At 40.5% G+C, this 22180-nt stretch overlaps 1 protein-coding gene and 1 long non-coding RNA gene across 2 annotated transcripts in view; both read right to left on the bottom strand.

Moving 5' to 3' along the window:
* Window positions 1–22180, bottom strand: part of tgfbr2b (transforming growth factor beta receptor 2b) — a 63502-nt gene that overhangs the window by 21310 nt on the left and 20012 nt on the right. The window lies entirely within an intron of this gene.
* Window positions 5771–6572, bottom strand: LOC140374332 (uncharacterized). The gene is made up of 2 exons (XR_011929088.1): window positions 6389–6572; window positions 5771–6342 (listed from the first exon to the last, which is right to left on the bottom strand). It is a non-coding gene; the product is annotated as an uncharacterized lncRNA (long non-coding RNA).

The following is a 22180-nucleotide window of genomic DNA, read 5'->3' as shown; positions in this document are numbered from 1 at the left end:
AGAACAGATCAGATGGAATTAATGGTTTCATCCAACATTGATTTTAAGTTTGATTGAAAAGGCTGATAGATGATGTCACATTTACGATGCAATTTTCCTCCGTGAGTTATGTTCTATATTTCAGTGTTTTGTATGTGTTATGCACTAAACTCTCAATCAAACAAATCAAAACATTGTCGGATTAATATAATCACTTTAGGCCTTTTAGTCAGTGCTCGGGTTTCTAAAAAGTTACCATTTTGGAAATACAATTTGATTTGTGTGTGTTAAATGGCACTGCTTTTATTGTCATGTTAATGAACCTTAAAATATTACAATTCCAAACATATGTTTGTATTACCCAGAAGCCCTATTTATACAGGTCTGTCCCAGTATCTCTTGTCGTCTTTTTAGCAATAATCTGTAAAATAGTTAAACAGATGGAAGACCCCACCAAAAAAGTTACTTAGTGCATCTTTAATAGTATTTTTACTACTTCGGATACAGTACACCTACAACAACATCGTATATGTGGCACTTGAAGCAACCGACCCTGATCGGTATGAGGTCCAAAGATAAGTATTATGAAGGCCTTGAAATTAAACTTGTCTGGATTGCACCCACAAGTGTCTCAATTATCACAAAAAGTAACAGTTAGGCAAAAGTCAAATTCATTTTTACTACCGTTCTTTTACAGAAAAGAGAGTCTGTGTTTCATTTAGTTTTGTCTGGTCCAGGGCACATAAAACTGTCTGAATCCACGCCCCTCCGGTCTGACCCAGCTTTCGGCCCACACGTCGCTTCGCTCCCTCCAAAACACAGTCTGGAGTCTGAGCTGAAACCTGCGCTACAGTGCAAAGGCTGATGGGCCACTTCTGTGAGATTCGTCCTTCAAAACCTCTGCAATTTCCTCCTGCAGCCACCATCCAACACAAGCAGCGTCCATTACAAAAAATAATCATTCTTCAAAGTCTGTGAAAACACACTTCTGCCCGCACTCGTAAATCTAGATCTCTGAGCCATAACAATGTTCTTTTAAAAGTACAGACTGTTTTGGGGTTTTCTGAAGTGGAAGAAGTACTTGGAGTAGGTGCTCTAAGTTCTGTTTCTTCAAAATAGTCATAGTCATTTGTAGTTATAATTAAAGTCATAGTTTTATAGATTCTGTAGGAAAATATACTACACCACTACTACTACTACAACTACTACAACAACAACAACATCTTGACATCTTTCTTTATTATTACTGCTGTGGATGAGAATGATTCATCAACTGTAATCACTATACACACAATTACCATCAAGACTTCAATTTATACTACTATTGAAAACCTTAAGTTCACAACAACTAAGCCTGCTATAAATGTATCACATACTAAAGTCTAATTACCACTCTTTCTCAGCTATTGTATTTAAACTTTCTACTATGTCTTAATAGGAAGTTCCAAAGTACTACATCTGCATGCAAATACAAGCATTATAACTACACATGCAGTTATAATGAACTCGATTTGACGGCAGACCGTGTCTGGTGAGGATTTATGGACTTAAAAACAGAGCAGAAAATCTCTGGATCTCTACCTATTATTTACAAATCTAGGAATTTGGAAACGGAGTGTTTTGTGAGGCTCAAGGCAAAAGTGAATGAAGCAAAATACAACTCAGGGTGTGTTTTTGATGGGCACATCGTCATAACATGCATGGTAAAAAGCTCAAAGTCAATTTTATGTAATATTATGTCTTTAATAATACTCATTTACCAACTTACTTTTGTGCAAATATATTGAATGTGAAGATTACGGTGCAACAACTTGGATATTGCTACTACAAATGCTTTACAATTACTTGTAGTAATGACAGTGGGTGCATTCACACTTTGATTGTCACGCTCTGATTTGAGCCTGAATTTAGACCTAGTTTAATCCCAATTTTAATGTGGTCTATGTGCAAGTGTGAAAGTGAATTGTCCTACTGTAAATAGACTCAAGATTTGGTACAGTTTTCTCAAAAAAAACGTAATTAATTAAGTAAAATAATCTGTCTTTTCCACCGCTTAGTTAGGTGTTGAGTGCTGTCTAAATGCTTAATGCTCAGTGCCAGTGTTGAGTCGCCCTCAGTGTGCCACTGAGCTGCAGCTTTAGACATGCTCTGTGATTGCAGTGCCAGACAAACCGACGGCGGCCAACATGAGAAATCCAGAGGCGGGAAGAAAACAAGCAAAGTCTTGTGCTTCTCCAATGGGCAGCGTTTCAAAGACTGTCTCATATGTGACTCTGGGGGGAACTGTACAACCTCCTGCTATAGGACAGCGCCAGCAAGGCCGGACCAAGCACTGACCATTAGACTGGAGACTTGTAATACAAATCTCACTGTGGATTTAAGAGGAGTAGAGAAGCTTGTGAGTGATTTTATGCATGCTAATGTAGAGAATTAAAGGGAAAAACGGACAAAGCTTTTTGAACTAAGTTGTAAATTCAGAAATGAGGGTCAAATAATAATAATAGTAGTAATTGAATAAGTTACTGAAAAATGATCATGTTTATATAAAGAGAGTTATTTTTTTATTTCACAGTGTCTTAATGGTGCAGGGTCAGTCAACTGCTTTTCTCCATACTATCTTACGTGAAATGTTCCACAGTATGGCATTGATTGTTTAGCTATCTTGCATTCATTCAATGAAAGGTGTTTTTATTGCTAACGATTCCTAAAAGATTAAGACTCATTTATATCATAATAATATGATAATGATAATTTTAAAAATGTGTTTTGCACAAATTAATTTGGCAGGTTCTGAGCTTTGAAATGATATTATTATGACAAACAGACTGAGGTCAAGACAAACATACATTATGCCTTGTGTTCTCAAAATGACTAATTGGAGTATTGGATCAGTATCGGAAGATAGGGAATCCATACCCAATATATTAAACTTTCCAGCCTCGGCACAGATATTCTTGATATTGGGACTTAACTAGGACTGACCCCGGAACTTGACCTGGAAAAGACCAGGACCAAACCAAGTATATGTCAGGATTAAACTGGACTCAAACCAGGAAGCAATGGCCATTCAATCTGTGGTTTCCCTTTTATTGTGATTAATATATTAGCATGTACTCAACTTTGTCTCTTTGCATTGAGGAACAGCTGAAGAAAGTTTGTTTTTGTGGTTTTGGGTTGTTGTTGATGATAATGTAAAAATGCTTACAGCAGAACAGAACAGACATCTTTTTAATGTAAATTAAACTCCAAACTTTGCATGTTTAGACACTCAAAACACATAAAACCTAAAAGATTTGCCCTAATTGTTTTGCCCTTTAATTTTGTCATTACCAAAATCCATTATAACGTGTGGTGATCATGTACGAGCTGCAAAGGCAACACAACTTCAAGTCTCTCTTAAAACATCACTAGTTTGTGGTTGTGTGTGATTTCTAGTGTTTTTTGAATCGCTTTGGGCCAAAAGTGTGTATGCCATAAATCAAACTCGGTGCAGACAGGCCCGTATTTAGCCTGTAGACGGTTGGAGCGGTCTGGTACAGAAGCTACAGACTCCAGCGCCTCAGTCTGTACAAGCGCGGCTGATTTAGGGCTTTTTGATTGCGCTGAGGTTTCTGAGGTTTTCTTTTTATTTCACCGACCGTCTTAACCTTGATTACAGACAGTGAGTGTAGCGCTGCAGCCCATCAGACACGGCCAAGACAAACTGCTAATAATGCACTTGTGTGGGAGAATACAAAACAAGTGAAAGTGTTCAAAAAACTTTGAACACACCTGGAGATGTATTTAGCTTCATTAGCTCCATAGCTACTTTGAAGAATATTGCTAAGAAAGTCCTCTCCCCTCCGAGCCTCAAAAACCCTCCATTCTGAATTACCCCGATCATCAGGATCATTCTGTCGGAGGAAAGCTAGCTTGTGATTATCTCACGGTATTTAATTCCCTCTTCAGCCAGAAGATGGAACACAGTCAACCCCTGGAATGGGATGTGCGCAAACAACATGAAGTAGTTTTGTTTTTTGTAAACTTTTTCTACTATAACAAGAAAAGCCATAGCAAAGCATCATAATGCATAATTTTGTCTTTTAATACAAACACAAACAAACTCATATTACCAAATCTAAAGTTTTAAAAAAAGTTTTTTAACATTACAACTTACTACGGTTACCACTACAACCAGAAATCCTATAAAGTTTCATGCTGCTTCTACAATGCTCATCATTCTCTGTTTGTCTTAATTTTTCAGCATTCAGTCTTCTATCACGTGAGGACGTAATTTGAGTCATTCCAGGTTGAAATGGAACGGTTATATAAGAATTCCTGGCTTGCTACTATTACCACTATCAACATTGCTAATTTCTGTTTATTCAAAACCCAAACACATCCTACTGCTATAACCACTAAAGTACTAGTCTACTACAAAATGTGTTTTCTCTACATTGAAACATTCACAATCATACACAGCTTTCCACAAAACAAAACAGTAGATTAGGCCTACATGTGCAGACTTTTCCATATGGTTTGACACTTCATTGAGGCTAATGGCGCTTTGTAATTATCCACATTATTACAGTGGGTGTCTCTGGTTATTTAAACAGCACTGCTAACTGCCTGACTCACTGCCTGACTCCTCCAGCCTCGCACAAATTACTTGGATCCTCACTGTGTTTGGGTAAATAAAGAAGTCGGCTGCTGGATGTTTTGGGATGTTTAAGAGGAACTCCTCTACTTGGAAAAGGGCAAATCCAGACTGTTAACAAGGGTTTAGTGTTTGCATGTAAATATAGTGTTTGATTTGTTCATCATTTAGTTAGTCACTCCGGTTTTAGTTATTAGTTTATTATTAGAGCTATTCTTTACGTTCCTATTCTCTATTTGTAACCTGATCTCCAGCTATAGTCCAGCCAATCACGTCCTCTTACTCTCCACCAATCATAGTTCAGCACCTGACGGGACTTCTGTGCGTTTAGCAAAGTTGTTGTGTTGTTTTCCCCCTTCGTATGGCACGGTGCCTCCGTCTGCTTCCCGTTCCTCGTGTGCTTTTCCTGTGTGTTTGGTCCTTGAGAATGTGAGTTTAATCCTCCTAATGCTTCGTCTTTGTCTGTTTTAACTGTGCTACTATTAGTCATTACCTGTAGTTAGTTTGTCTTATTTATCCGGCTCCATCTCGGCAGTGTAATCTGCGCCGACGATGCGTTCATGGCCCATAGGCCAGCATCACTCCGCAGCACGCTGGCGCTAGTAGTGATGCATTCAAGGACGATCGGAATTTATAGTTTTTGGCGAGAAAATGGCTGGAGATCATTGCTCTGTTGTGTTGTTGTGAATGTTGCTGCTTATATACTGTTTATTTCCCATTTGAACTTGTTTTAACGTTGCAAACTATTCACACCTTTACTGTCTGTATATTCTATGTTTATCTGTCTATATTCATTGAATTATTGTGTTTTAATATCCACTATTCACTGTACTTCTGTATTGTAGAAACCAAACATCAAACCACATCTAACCCCGAACCTCAAGCAAATAAAGAGTGATAAGCAAAGCTGACGTCCTCCTTTGTTCTGGCCGGACAACCTGGGAAGATTAGGGAAATATATATCCAGTAATTATACAGTCCTTCAGAGGTCGCAAGATTGGGTCTCCTTCCCAACACCTCATTTACATGGTCCTTCGAGGCGGATTTCCTCAGCTTTCCCAGTCCAACCATGGCTCACCCTCGTCCTCGTCGTGATGTCCATCAGCCTCGCTATCTCGACGACTTCCTCGTATCACTCCCAAGACGTCAGCTTGATCACTCCAACGAGGGAGCAGCTCCTCATCCTTCTGCCCAAATCTACTCTCCCGCTCCAGAGAGTGCTCCACAGAACCTCAGCTCAGAAGCAGTCCTGTCAGCGCTTCAGGAGATGAGAGAGGAGAACAACCAGCTCAGGAGAGACATGCAGAATCTGTTCAGCTCTCTTTCCCAGAGACCTGCTCCTCCACCTCAGCCTCAAAGACAGCCTGATCAGCTTGATGTCAGCGCTGTATCATTTGTGCCAACTCATCCTCCAGAGAACACTTCCACTCCTTACTACTACTCCAGAGAACCAATGGATGTCCATCTACCGCCGTGGCCTGAATCATCACCTCCTCCATTAGATGGTCCGCTGCCTCCACCCCCTCCTCCGGCAACAGACCATCCAGCTCCCGCTCCTCTGTTTCCTCCAATGTACGTCGACCCCTCGTATAATTCAGGTCTGCAGTCCACTCCACAGTATGTTCAGCCATACACCCCCGCTCATGTTCCTCCTTTGACCGAGACCACGTACAGAGGGCCGAAGCCACATATTCCCCCTTTCACCGAAGATGATCCTCGTCAGTTTGCTCGCCTCAAAATCGCACTGGACAATATCTTGCCCCGGGATGCCACAGAGCGATTCAAATACCAGATATTAGTCGATCATCTCAAACATGAAGATGCCCTCCTCGTAGCTGACTCCTATAGCAATAGCTCAACTCCTTATTCCAAAACAATGGCATCACTCACTGAGATGTATGGACAGCCTCACAAACTAGCTCTGCAGCGCATTAACGAGGTTCTTGCAGAGCCTTCCTTAAGGAGTGGTGACAGCAAAGGGTTCCGTCACTTTGGCCTGAAAGTCAGAGCACTTGTCGGCATGTTGGAGCAGTTAGGAAGAGAGGGGCGGACAGAGTTAGAATGTGGGTCACACACATCACGTCTACTATCCAAGCTGCCACATGAACTGAGGACACAGTTCAAACGCTTCATTGACCCCATTCGTAAGCCCATACCCACATTGCTGGACTTTTCAGACTGGTTGGAATGTGAGGTGCGTGTTCAGGATGAAGATGTACCACCTCATTACTCACACTCACCTCGGGACGACCGCCACAAAGCTACCAAGCCCAAGGTGCAGAGACCCAATGTTCGCCCGACCACAGTTCTGCTTGGCTCTGACCCTGCCTCTAAATTCATCAACCCATCATCACCAGTTAGACCTAAACTCCCCACGTCATCAGAACAACCGAAGAAATACTGCCCCTATTGCAATAATAACATGCACTATTTCAATCAATGTTCTGAGTTCAAGAAATTCACCCTTGGGCAAAGAGCAGCCTGGATCAAGACGGAGAGGCGTTGCTAGAGATGTGGCCGGAACCACTTAGCTGCCCAATGCTACCTCAAAGCTAAGTGCCACCAATGCAGTCAAACTCACCTTGACATTCTGCATGAGGTCAACTCTCCATCAACAGTGAAGACAGAGCGACCAGCTCCAGAGCCTGGGCAGCCCGTCACTTATTATCTAGATCCAGATCGGAGAAGCAGCAGTGTTCTGCTGAAGATGGTTAAGGTCATCCTCCACAATGGCCAGCACAGCCTGGAGACTTATGCCATTCTGGACGACGGCTCCGAACGCACAATCATCCTCCACAGTGCGGCCCAAACACTGCACCTCCAGGGACAGAGAGAAGATTTGGCACTGAAAACAATCCGTCAAGATTTAACAACAATATCAGGCAATTCAGTGTCCTTCTGCATATCCTCCCCCGTCCATCGCCAGAAGCGCTTCCGCATTCACAGAGCCTTCACTGCCCCCGAACTCGGCCTCTCGAAACATTCTCATCCCGTAGAGGCCCTTCAGAAAGCATATCGTCACCTCAGGGGTCTCCCACTCCATTCCTTCAGCAATGCTCAGCCACTCCTCCTCATAGGCTCAGACTACCCTCACCTCCTCACACCAGTTGAGCCTGTTCACTTAGGACCACCAGGTGGTCCCGCAGCCCTCAAGACACGTCTTGGATGGACTCTACAAGGTCCTGCAAAGGTTCTGCTTCACCAGCCCTCGACCCCCCAGTGTCTCCTGATAAACACATCGTCTTCCTCAGCTGACCTTCTCAATCATGTATCCAAATTATGGGAGATGGACATTCTACCCTATCGTAATGAGAAGATCATCACCAGATCAAAGCAGGACAATGCAGCTATCCAAAGGTTGGAAGAGAAAACGATAAGAGTCGAAGTCGACAATGTCCAACGATATGCCACTCCTCTTCTATGGAAAGAGGGACTCCCCCCGCTCAGTGCCCCGAAAGAAGCAGTCATGGGTCACCTGCGTGGCACAGAGAGTCGCCTCTCCAAAGACTCTGCCAAGGCAGCTCGCTACAGTCAGGAAATCAGGAAGTTGCTGGACTCAGGTTACATCAAAAGGATCTCGTCGTCGGAAGACCATAGCAGCCATTCCTGGTACATCCCACATCATATGGTTCACCACAATGATAAAGACCGCATTGTCTTCAATTGTTCCTTCACCTTTCAGAACAACAGCTTGAATGAACATTTACTTCCTGGGCCCACCTTAGGCTCCACGCTCCTTGGTGTCCTACTCCGTTTCAGAGAGTACCCCGTCGCAGTGAGCAGCGACATTAAAGGCATGTTTCATCAGGTTCGCCTTCTGCCTGAGGACCAGCCCTTCCTCCGCTTCATCTGGAGAGACATGAACCGCAGTTCCCAGCCTGACATTTACCAGTGGCAGGTGCTTCCCTTCGGTACCACTTGCAGTCCCTGTTGTGCCACATTTGCCCTTCAAAAGCACGTAGACAAAAGACCACAGTAGCCCTGATGAAGATACCCGGCATTCAGTTGAGAACTGTTTCTACGTGGACAACCTCCTTCAAAGCTTCCCCTCGGTGGCAGGGGCAAAACAGCATGTCGCTAAGCTACAGACTCTCCTCCAATCGGGTGGGTTTGAGCTGAGGCAATGGGCCACCAACGTTCCAGACATCATCAGTCATATGTCATCCGAACTCACCTCAGAAAGTAGAGAGCTGTGGCTGTCCCTGGATGCAGCAAACCCTCCAGAACGAACTCTAGGGCTCCACTGGCACTGCAGAACAGACACTATCACATATCGCCTCCGCCACACAGAGCAGCCTCCTCCCACCATGCGCAACATCTATCGGGTCTTAGCCAGACAATATGACCCCATAGGTCTGCTCAGTCCTTATACCACCCGAGCAAAGATCCTGGTGCAGAGGCTCTGGGGAAAGAAACATGACTGGGATGATCCTCACCTTCCAGAAGACCTCCTCCAGCTGTGGAATGCGTGGGTGAGTGAGCTTCATATTCTACCTAACATCTCTATTAACCGATGTTATGTGCACCCAGAGACAGACCTCTCATCTGCAATTCAGAGCATCCACATCTTCTCAGATGCATCAGAAAGAGCATATGGGTCTGTCGCATACCTTCGCACTGTCAACAACGAAGGTGAAGTCCAGGTGGCCTTCCTCGCTGCTCGATCACGGGTTGCCCCAGTTCGCCAGCAGTCGATTCCAAGGCTGGAACTCTGCGCCGCCCACACCAGCGCCCAGCTCGGCACGGTTTTGAAAAGAGAGCTCAGGATCCCCATTTCATCGGTCACATATTGGACCGATTCCACGACTGTGTTGAATTGGCTGCTGTCCCCTTCCTGTCGCTATAAAGTGTTTGTTGGTGCCAGAGTAGCGGACATTCAGGAATTAACCGAGAACAACTCATGGCGCTATGTTCCCTCCAGTGAGAATCCAGCTGATGACATCACTCGTGGACTGACCCTCTCCCAGATCCAGTATCACAGCCGCTGGAGTGATGGACCCCCTTTCCTACATGAGAGTGACTCCTCCTGGCCCCCCTGTCCAGACCTCTCCTGTCCTGATGACCCCGTTGAGCAGCGTAAGGCTAAGTTCTGTGGCCTCATCACTTCCTCCCCTCCTACATGTTTGCCTGACGCTAGCCAGTTCAATAATTTCAAAGAGCTGCTAGACGCTACAGTCCGGGCATGTCACGGGGCGGCCACCGATCACAAGGTCACAGTTGACGAATTCAGACAAGCTGAACTGTCACTCCTCAGACAGGTGCAGAGTGACTGCTTTCCAGATGAGTTTGCCCTCATCTCCTCCCAAAAGACTATCCCGTCCAGCAGTAGACTCCTCACTTTGGCCCCAGAATATGATCCGGAGACTCACCTAATCAGAGTTGGAGGTAGACTACGACGCTGTGACTCCCTCAACACAGAAACATTACATCCCATCGTTCTCGACCCTCATCATCCCATCACAAAGCTGATCATCGCAGACTATGACAGCAAGCTCGCCCATCCAGGTCCAGAGAGAGTTTTTGCCGAACTACGCAGAAGGTTCTGGATCCTACGTGGCAGAGAGGCAGTGCGCAAACATCAGCATCACTGTGCAGACTGTCGTAAGTGGCGCGGCCAACCCATTATCCCCAAAATGGCAGATCTCCCGCCGTCCAGCTTACGCTTACACCGTCCAGCTTTCTACTCTACTGGGATGGACTGCTTCGGCCCCTTCATAATCAAGATTGGGAGGCGCAACGAGAAAAGATGGGGCATAATCTTCAAATGCCTCACTACACGTGCAGTGTACCTAGACCTGCTGTCCAGCATGGACACTGATTCATTTCTTATGAGTCTGCGGCGCTTCATTTCCAGACGCGGCAAGCCTCACGAACTGCTGTCCGACCAAGGCACAGTTGTTGTGTTGTTTTCCCCCTTCGTATGGCACGGTGCCTCCGTCTGCTTCCCGTTCCTCGTGTGCTTTTCCTGTGTGTTTGGTCCTTGAGAATGTGAGTTTAATCCTCCTAATGCTTCGTCTTTGTCTGTTTTAACTGTGCTACTATTAGTCATTACCTGTAGTTAGTTTGTCTTATTTATCCGGCTCCATCTCGGCAGTGTAATCTGCGCCGACGATGCGTTCATGGCCCATAGGCCAGCATCACTCCGCAGCACGCTGGCGCTAGTAGTGATGCATTCAAGGACGATCGGAATTTATAGTTTTTGGCGAGAAAATGGCTGGAGATCATTGCTCTGTTGTGTTGTTGTGAATGTTGCTGCTTATATACTGTTTATTTCCCATTTGAACTTGTTTTAACGTTGCAAACTATTCACACCTTTACTGTCTGTATATTCTATGTTTATCTGTCTATATTCATTGAATTATTGTGTTTTAATATCCACTATTCACTGTACTTCTGTATTGTAGAAACCAAACATCAAACCACATCTAACCCCGAACCTCAAGCAAATAAAGAGTGATAAGCAAAGCTGACGTCCTCCTTTGTTCTGGCCGGACAACCTGGGAAGATTAGGGAAATATATATCCAGTAATTATACAGTCCTTCAGAGGTCGCAAGATTGGGTCTCCTTCCCAACGCCTCATTTACACAGACGTGAGATCATGTGAGAAGCAGGTGACTGTTGGAGTGAAGAAGTAAACACATGCAAGAGACGCGTTACGTGCCACTTTGTCTGTGATTACAATGTGGTATTGATGATTAGTGATTAAATGAGCAAAAGCCAAGTTATACAATCTGGTTTAAGTTAATATTGGAGATTGAAAAATATGAAAAGTTTATCCAGCTGGAAACTTGCATGTAATAGAGAGCTGGTTTTATTACTGGAACACTTCTTTAGTCTGAGTTTGCAGAACTTTTTAATTTGCCACCAACTTTATTGTGATTGGATGAAATTTGAAATTATTCATAAAATATTCCTTTAACACTGCCAGCGTCACCCAAAGTTCACTACTTTCTTGGACTGAACATGTTTGAGGATTGAGAGTTTTACTGCAGAGCGTGACTCTCAATGGTCTTGTTGTAAAGGGACAAGTCTCGTTGACAAAGTTGGTGTGGCCCAAATTTATATCAAAATCAATTTCACCATTGGATAAATTGCAATGTCGCAGAATAAAGCCAGTACTTTTATTTTGTATGTTGTAGCATATTATTACAGACTGTGTACAGAATGTTGTTTCAAAGGCAAAATGATCCTCATAATATCAGAAAATATAAAGAATCTTGGTGTTTTGACAAATGAAAAGCAGTCAGAAACATGTGAGTAATATCAGAATACAGTGGCTTTTGTGTTTTACATTATTTATTTATCTGAAACATAACATGTTTGATGAAGAAAAAAATCTGATGTTTAGGTTTTACTGGACAAATACAGAAACGTTGACTCGTCTTGAGGTTAGTTTTACCCTTCTGATGATGTGTTGTTGCAATAGTAATCCTGATTTTATCTACAGATATATTACATTCTTTACCTCAAATTATAGTTTTGGTGAGGCATTTACATTCCAAACTATCCTTCAAAAACTATGCTTATTGTCCTTCTGAGGCAGGAATCTTGCTCTCGTGTGGTCTTCATTACTACACTATATTAGATCATCTTTCATGAATGTATTTTGCCATCTCTGGTGGTTGTAAATTTTCTGACATCTTAAAAATATTGCCCTGATTCTGGCCCAGATGTGCTCCACACCTGGATCTCACTAAAGTCTATGGAAAATGTGTCTCTGCCAAAAGGTGCAGGCTGATGTCATGTCTACGCACAGATAACTTTATGATAAGATCTATAAATAGCGGACTTTACTGATAAAAAAGATTTGTATTAACTCCTCTGACCTCAAGGCACTTTTCCACAGACTATGACTGAATGCACACAGACTGTGGCAACACATAAGAGTAACACTTGAGGCTTAGAAATCAAGGAAATAATAAAATGGAACCATTTTGCCTCCCATCATGATTATTCGTATTTACAATAATATGTACGTATAATATGTAACATTCCTAATGAACAGCTGAACTACAAGAAAAATTGCATAGTACACCTTCAATAATGGTAGTCTAGTAATAGTAGTTTGTATGGTATAATAATAATAGGGGTTTTAGCACTTTTTAAAATTCCAGTCCCCATTTGATGCACATTCACACAGAGAAGGAACTAGGAATTAGGGCCATACTTTAGGGACTTTTTTTAGCTCCTACTCCCAGTCACAGTAGGATTTGTTAACACATGTATATTTACAACATAACATGTATTGTAGACAAACGTTTTTGTTCCACAAGAAAATATTGGAAACATTCTTAATTAGTAAGTAGTAAATTAAATTAAAAATTGGGTTTTATTGTTCATTTCATTGTTTTTTGACTGTTTACTGCTGTAGGATGAAGGAGCATGATTATAAATGTTCTAATTTTTGAAGCAAGATAGACCCACCTTCAACACAACGGTTAGGTGCAAAAAAAAGGTAATTGGTAATAGGTATAGTACTTGAACAATCAAAAAGCATACATTAAAAACTGAAAAATGTATAAGTTCAAATCATTTTCCAATCCATGTGTCCTCAAATGCCCGGTCATAATAGCAGCTGCTCTCTCATCCAAGTTTACTGCAGCAGTGCAACCTGACATTTAAGTCGTCTTTTTCATTGCACTTTTCTGTGTTGTAAAGCATAAAAATAGCTTGTGTGTATTTGGTCTCATTACAGTATCGCAGTCTCTTTATTTACTTGTCATGGAAACAGTGGGGACTTCAGCACACTTCATAAACAAGACTCATATCTCCGCTGTGTCCCTCTCCTCTTTCCATCACCTCCAACCACAGAACCTTTCGGCCTCCTTCGCTCATCGCAGTGTGAGGCAACTCTAGACACCAAGCTATTTTAACACAGGGGCCTGTACTGTTAGTGATGTGTAAAAGAACGTAGGTAATTGATAGAATAATAAACACTGGCTCGTTCACACGCATTGACGTGACTTTGGGAAGATTTTAACTATAGCATGCTTTAGGTGACAAGTAGACAAGCATTTGGGGCATCTAAAGTGGGCTATGAGGTCCTATCCTGACTGGCAGTAAACAGCATTTATAGGTTAAAAAGTATATTTAATGTATCAACACATTTCAAAGTGGGATAACAGTGGGGATGCAAGAAATCAAGTCGGATTTTTGAAGTACCATGATATACTCCAGAAACAACAATATGTATGTCTTATTCTGCTATTCTACATCATACATCATACATCATACCATGTTGATGTGTACTAACATGTCCTGAAGTACATAGTTTGTCAGTTCAGTATTTTTGTCAATTCTCCTGGTCATGTTTAATTATTAATATCCAATTATATAACTTTAAAAAAAAAAACCCAAAACAGGCAGATCTAGATTTTAAAATTGTGGGTTATCAACCAATTTTCTGTCAAGTCTTTCAAGATCAACTGCCAATCCACACGCTCTTGACTGTGACTAAGTGATCAAATGACACTGACTCTTGGAATATTCACTATAATAGGAACAGCACATGAACTGCTTTTCTTCCTCATTTCATCCCGACACCAATGCCAACTAGTTATTCAACAAAGTTATTGGCAGGCAACTCAGACCAACTGACAAAATATCTTGGGGAAGACGAACCTCTAATAACTCATTGCTTACATAGCGTGGCTTTACACCGGTACAGTCATAAAAGCAACACTAAAACAAATAGCATGTTACAATGACAAGCCACTATTTACCATGGATGCCTCACCTCCTCCTGAAGTGTTGGCGAGCTCGAAAACATGTCTGGCAAAGGGAGAACATCGTTGCAATCTGCTCCACATCATGAGTATTGCGTTTAAATTAGAAACAAATGCAGTGGAGCCCAAAGGCCAACGCTTTTGCAGTGGAGAGGGAAATAAACAATGTGGCAGTTTGATTTTATAAAGCTGAAAAAAAATATCTGTGTGAGCACTGGATAGTAATTGGATTTTAAAAAGATACAGGTGGAAATGTATCGATAATATTGTGAATGTTGTTTTGAATTTATGCAACGTTTGAATATTTGGTATATTGTTTATAATAATATGAAAAAAACAAGATTTTTTTTTTTAAAGTAAGAAACGCATTTATTTTTTACAAGATAGAGAAAGGAGTTATGGAACAGACATGACTCATTGGACACAAAGGAAAATAATATCAATAGAGGAACTATTTACTATGATATCATTTTATATGTTATACTGGACAAATCAATTGTATACTATAATCCACCTTATTGATAATGTGATACTTCTGGCTTGTCTATGTTGTATTATGATTGATTATCTATTTTAAAACATTTTTTATGCTCAAAATCATAAAATATTGTTATCTGAATAGTGACAATGGCATAAAAGGATTGAGGTATTCATTATCGCCCATCCAAAGCCCCAACACTGAGCCATTGCAGCAATCGAACAATCTAAAATTCTGTTCCTATTGTTTCCTTTAACTCAACTGAAACTGTAGGATCTCTACATTTGTATGCGTGGTTTTGTATTCCAGCAGTTGTGGTTGCCATAGTAGAGATCTGATGGTATTTTAACTGTATGAACGTAAACTATGCTGTGTATTGTATTTAAAAATGTATAAATCATAAACAATTGCTCTTATCCCAGTTGCTTTGTGCTGTAATGTTAAGAGTGCATGTGAGCACTTCAGATTTACTACATTCACACGCTGTTAGCACCGCTTGTCAAACAGTCAAACACACGAGAAGCAATAAAGCGCACTCCCCGACACTATTAGGGCACGTCATCAGAATGCAATGCAGCAGATGAACAATGCCAAGCGTTTGTGGAGAGAGAAACGTAATGGCAGCGGTCGAGTAAACATCCACATCCTGCCCATGTGTCTTCAATGGGAGGAAGGAACTGCAACCTGTACCTTGGACTGTCAATAAGGTTTAGTAAGACCATAAACCATGATTTATTCCACAATTTGCATACATGTCAAACAGACAAGTGCCACCAGTGCAAGGTCAGAGAATTGCAAGTGAATTGTGGTCAGGACGTGCTGCTGTATGTTATAATCAAATGGGTGAAACAAGTGCAATTGTAATTTTGGAACTTTTTCAGTCACGTCTTTAGTCACAAATTTGAGAGAGCTCCAAACTCCACAAATCACATCAAAGGTGTGTGATGTAACTTTTTATAATGATTGTAATAGTTGATTAGTCAGTGGATATTTTCTCAATCTGTCGACTTTTATTTTATATTGTTTTATTACTATTATTTTAACCAAATAAATGTTGAATATCACCATATTCAACATTTATTTGGCGTCTGGATGGAGTACATTCACTAATAAAGTGTATTATTGAAGAAAGTTTGGAAATGTTTATGACATTTTGGTTTAATGATGTAGCTTTTGTTGTTTGTTGTAAAAAGGTCTTTCAGAGTCAGTATAGTCCAGATAATGATTACGATTATCAAAAGACTACCATCATTTTTTACAAGTCACTATTGGTCGATTAATCGTCTGCCTGGAATGTTTCACAGTATGGCATTAATCTTATCTATCTTGCATTTATTCATTTATTATATTAAGTTCTTACTTGTTATAGCTACAAAACACATTGAAAAAAAGCCATTCTTAGTGTGAGTGGCAAGGCAAGTTTATGTGTAGAGCACATTTCATACACAAGGCAATTCAAAGTGCTTCACAGCAGGAAAAATGCATTCAAATCACAAAGAAATTACAGAAACAGAAATACAATAAAATTAACAAAATAAAAAATAAAATAATAAAATAAAGAACACCTAGCCTCAAAGGGTAACTGATCCAACTGATTGTCTAAACTAATGAAATTACAAACAAAAGAAAAGAGTGCAAAGAAAAATCCTCCGTGAGTGCACTTACCTTTCCACAAATCTGACTCGTAACTTTTCTGGCTTGTTTCCATGGAGATATGTTGAATGCCGTACTGCAGAACATTCTAGCCAAAGCAATAACATCTCCATGGAGAGAAGCACTTGGCAAACCTTCCCGCAGAAAGGCAATGCCATTATATAGATTAAACATAATTATTTGTGATTTATAATTCAAACACTAAAGGTTTCTGTACACATACGTAATAGGTCCAGATTTCCTAGTTCTCAGACCACAAATGCACAAGCCAATGGAGTTTTGTCTAATTTGCAGCACACAAATTATTCAGTGCAGATAAGAAGATACTTGTGGAGTGGCGTAATGAGAAAATTTGGGTTGAATCAATCTCAGCACAAGATAAAGACGCAGCCGTAAACACTGTCAGAACAGCGAGTGCACCGATATCACTGCAATAATCATGTTGTGCTTGGTGAAACCCACACATTTAAATGATGAAAACTCTACAACTAAAGACACAATGAGTTTTACAAAATGTGGGTTGAGAGAGAGAGCTTTGGGCCTTAATAACAATAACTGATCAAATCTAACTTATTATTAGTGGGACTGAGGACATATGACACAATATTTTATTGATATTTTTATTGCATTTTTACATTTGCTGGTTGTGCTGTTTATAATGTATGTGTGTATGTATTTTATATTTTTATTTTTATTATTATATATATTTATTTATTTTTAATTTATTTTAAAATGTATTTATTTATTGGAGCTTAAGTTTTATTTTCTTATCTTTTTGTGGGTTTGTAACATAAATTGGTCTTGAGCACTCGCCAATCATTGTATATTGAAATGTATATTGCAACATGCTCAGGGGTGGAAAATAACTCAGAGCTCAAAATAAGCGGTATCGCATCGCAAATAATTTCTCTCAAATGCGATACATTTGTCAGAAAAAAGTGTTGTTGATTAGCAGCTTTTGCACTACAAAAAATCATGTTCAATTGTATAACCAAAGCGCCTAAAAAAGCACTGTTCACTCGTCAATCGATTGTCAACAACGGCATGACACAATGTAGGATGCTGGCAGGGAACCAGAATGCAACGCGCGGTGAAGACAGCATGGCCGCGCTGACAGTGTCCGCCGTCACGATCCAGAGGTGGAAAAAAGATCTCCCGCGGCTCCAAAAAAGCGACGATGGACTCTTCTGTGACATTTGTTGTAAACATAAGAACATCATACTCATGCTCGCGACTACAGCTCTCACTTCATTGACGGGATCTCAGGCTCTGGGTTGAAAAAGGACAACTGTGTGAAGCATGGCAAAAGTTGACGAGCCATTCCCAACACATTTTGGCAAACTACTTTGTGTGTGTCTGGGGCTCGACCGCTGAGGTTCAATTTCTAGGGCGGAGTTTAGAGCAGAGACAGAACCAATCACATAAACCCAGAAGTGACGCAAAAAACGCGACACGCTTAACCGGATATTACGTAGCCCATGTCAACAAGACGTGTTCCGCGTTATCCGTCCCCGAACGCAGAAAATGTCTCCTGAATTGCGACGACGCCCTTCGCATAACCGCATCTAACGCACATTCATCACGGCGAGTAGAGCGGACTTTCCTGATTCTTCAAACCGAAGCGAGAGCAGAAGTAAACACTCAGTCACGAGCCGGGTCCGCCATCTTGAATGTTTTGGAACGGGGGTGAAGAGCTACTTCCGTCTCTCAGTGTGACGCATTAAAACCTCCGACTGGGATTGGATAGGTAAATAGATTACCGACGATTTCATTGGCTTTGACTCCGATTCCAGACCCTTACACATTCGAACAGAATGTGGGCGGGGCTGGCGGGTCAGGCAATGGCAAAAGCGCGATGCACATCAAGGCTGAACAGTTGGATCAGGACAAATGGAAAACGGCAGCAGCTGAAATGTACAGAATGACACCAATCGGTTGGGGCATTTGCAAAATCTAATGAAAAGGACTACGAATGAATGGGAAGGCTTTTAAATATCACAAAAATGATCATTGACGAAGAGCTGCCTTTCACGAAATTCCGACAAGTTTTCAGTTTTATTTTAAAGTGTTTAAGAGTTAATTTGTTAAGAGTTTTTTTTAAATAGAATATTTACAAATACATTTGAAATAAATAATCTTGTCACATCGACATATTGATTGTTAGTCATTTTTGTGTTTTGCTATGCAACTTGTAATTGTAACTGAACACAAAGATCGCACTCGGCTCATAACACTCTCTCTCTCTCTCTCTCTCTCTCTCTCTCGAGAAACAGTCCCACATCTGTTTCTGCTCCTTTCTACACCTACAAACACAACACTGCATCGCCTGCTCTGATTGGCCGGAGCTCAGATATTACTTTACGTGGATTGTGATTTAAAACAACTTCATTCTGCTTGTTTAAGGCAAGACACCACAAGCAAAACATATTGTTTTAATATTTTTGTTTATTCCTTAGTTTGCTCTCTTAACATTTTCAGCTTTCACGTGGGAACTAGAAAAGAGTCCAATCTGCTCCTAATGGGGTTTTATTATTTCATTGAATCTACTTGGATCCATAGATACATATGTGGAATTGTAACTTCAAAGGCTGTGTTCTTAAACTTGAATGATGAAGCGCACAGAAGGGTTTGTAGACATCTAATTCTGAGCTTGATTTATAAAAGATTTAAATAGAAAAAATAAATTAAATTAAATATCCAAAATTCCCTCTGTATTTTTTGTAACTAATATGTGTATGAAATGAACAAAGATTAAACAATGTCCCAAATAAGTGCAATTTTGAATACATTACATGATACAATTTTACTTTTCAAAAACTGCCTGATGTAAAACTATAATAAATATTTACCAGAGAGACTTTCACACTAAAACTACATCATAATTAGAAAAACATGAGAACCCGTCTTATCCACTTTAAAGCACATATGACAGATTCTCATGCTTTTCTAATTATGATGTTGTTTGGTGAGCTGGTCCCTCTGGTAATTGATTATTATAGTTTTACATCCGCTAAGTTGCAGGTTGTGAAGAAAATTTTACAAATAAAAGTTGAAAATAATAGGAAGCAGTGCTGTTCTACAACAGAATCCCTCTGTGATGTCATCAAAAAGTGCCATTCCATCAGAGACAATTTGCAACTTACACATTTTTATGACAGTTTAAACAATCATTTAACAAAATAAAGAGTCATGTGCAACTATTGTCAAATCATAACTATACAATCCGACAAACATATTTGTATATAATCATATTCCCTTTGTAGTCTAACGTGTCACATAGAGTTTAAGTACAAATTTGGCTGCACTTATATGTCATTTTTGTACTTTTACTTGAGCACAATATTTCAGTACTCTTTCCATTACTAGTACATTGTGCTGTAAAATGTCTTCATATCCATTATCTTTGGTTAGAGAGTTGTTATCATAGCATTAAAATCCCATAAGTGTGTAGATGTAGCCTAAAATGCTGTCTACAGAGGCTAAATTGGCCAAATAAGACGGTATTCACTGTAATCATTCTCCCGATGGAAAACCTAATGTTACAGCAGCAGTAGCAGTCAGACTCTCCTCCTCTGCGCCTCGGGCCTCGCCACCACGCGCTGGACATGTTTCTGATCCGAGCTAAACACAGACAGGAAACCATATGTCTGAACGCTGCAATGAGGCCTACACCAAACAGACTGGACTTTTTGGTGTTCACATTCAGAAGCAGCTGCTTCTGAATGTGGGACCGGCCGCGTGGAGGATTCCCCGCACTGTCAAGCTGTACGCGATGCAAAAACACCATATTTCCATTTCCTGTTTGTGACGGCAGCGCATTCTTCAGACCGCAGTGATGGCAATGAGGCGAGAACTGCCTACAGCTTTGGAAAAGAGCGGGGTAGACAAACACAGGTGGAGAAGGTAATAAAAGTTACAATGAGTTACTGTTGCTCCAGTATAAGATGGAGTAGTTTAGGGTGCATTAGTTAGGCAAAGTATATCTAATTTGATGCTTTGTAAATGAAACCAAAAGCAAAAACCCACAACTCCCACAAGTAACATAGAGATGCATGCAAAGAACTAATGTTCCATCAGAGCAATCTTTCTTACTGCATAAGTCACAGAACTCCAAATGTACAAGAAAAATAACACTTATTTTATCACTATTACTCCACAACAAAACAAAAAAATTAAGTTATTGATATTGCTTGTCAGATCTACTTCTACTACTACAAGGTCAAAAAACTGTTTCTGTTTAGTAGTATACTAAAAAACGGAAATCGGTATCGGACAAGAATTTTGCAATCAGTGCATCTTGAAACACCAGTTTATCAACATTCCTGAGTGAAGTCTGTCAAAGTTCAATGGCCAAAGATTAGAAAATGTGACTTAAATGCCACGATTCATGAAATACTCTCACTGGTTCTCATGTTTACAATTTGTTGGTGTCAAATATCTTTCCTTATTTATTCATGTACTTGTGACTGGTGTCGGTTACTGTGTGTGATATGAACAGATTTAAAAAGACAGTGCAGTAAAGTTGATTGGTACAAACACTGTCGGAACAACTTCTCTACAATGGTGAATTATTACGGGCATTAACACTTTCTGCTTATTATTCCAGTCTGTACATTCTATAGATTCTACTATAATAATTTGATATGAAATTACCATAATCATTGAAGTTAGGAATGTAACAATATTGGACTTTCTTTTGAAGCGTTCACACCGATAATTTGAATATTTGATCTGATGGCCGATTCCGATCACATATAGTGATGCAAACAATACACTATACTGTATTTTCCGCACTATAAGGTGCACTTAAAAGCCTTTAATTTTCTCAAAAAACGACAGTGCGCCTTATATATGGATTCATTCTGGTTGTGCTTAATGACCTTGAAGCAATTTTGTGTGGTACACGTTTTGTTTTGCTTAATGAGCCTCATAGTCCGGTGCGCCTTATAGTGCGGAAAATATGGTATTTTTTTGACAAATATGAAGGCTGACCACAACTTTTATAGGGTCAACTGAGTTTTGTTGGTAATTTAGACTATAATATGCATTTGTTTCTCAGAATCAGAATCAGAATTAGAAAAGGTTTATTGCCATTGCTAATAAACAGAATTCACAAACATAGGAACTTGCTTAGGAACAGTAATAAAACAACGTATAGAATGTTTCTGTCATGTATCGTCTCCTTTACGTTGCATGTCTGATACATTGACACATTAGGCTCTGAACCTTTATTATGCTTTTAGCTAAAAGGTTGGCGGGTTCGCTCGTATCTCTGGTTCGTGGTCTGCTCCGGGAGGAAGCAGCTGCAAGCTGGAGCAGGTGGATACAGACTTAGAGGACCACAGTAAGAGCGAGTTTTAACCAGGAGGATTTAAGGAGCTTAAAGGAATAATAGAATAGGAAGTAATAATAAAGGAATACCGTATTTTACGGACTATAAGTCGCACCGGACTATAAGTCGCACCAGCCAAAAAAATGCATAACAGAGAAGAAAAAAACATATATAAGTTGCACTGGAGTATGAAATGCGGTTGCAAGTGTGAAAATAACAAATAATATCACATATAAGTCGCTCCAGAGTATGAGTATAAGTATAATTACATAACTATAAATATAAGTATAAGTTGCAACCCGGCCAAAACTATGAAAAAATGTGCGACTTATAGTCCGAAAGATACGGTAATAATTTTGCCGATTTGAAAACTCAA

The sequence above is a fragment of the Eucyclogobius newberryi genome, unplaced genomic scaffold, assembly GCF_026437365.1.
Source record: "Eucyclogobius newberryi isolate DKJ021-1_F unplaced genomic scaffold, fEucNew1.0.hap1 SCAF_3, whole genome shotgun sequence".
Classification (NCBI taxonomy): Eukaryota; Metazoa; Chordata; class Actinopteri; order Gobiiformes; family Gobiidae; genus Eucyclogobius; species Eucyclogobius newberryi.
The sequence above is the reverse complement of the archived record's forward strand: the minus strand, read 5'-3'. Positions and strand labels throughout refer to the sequence as shown.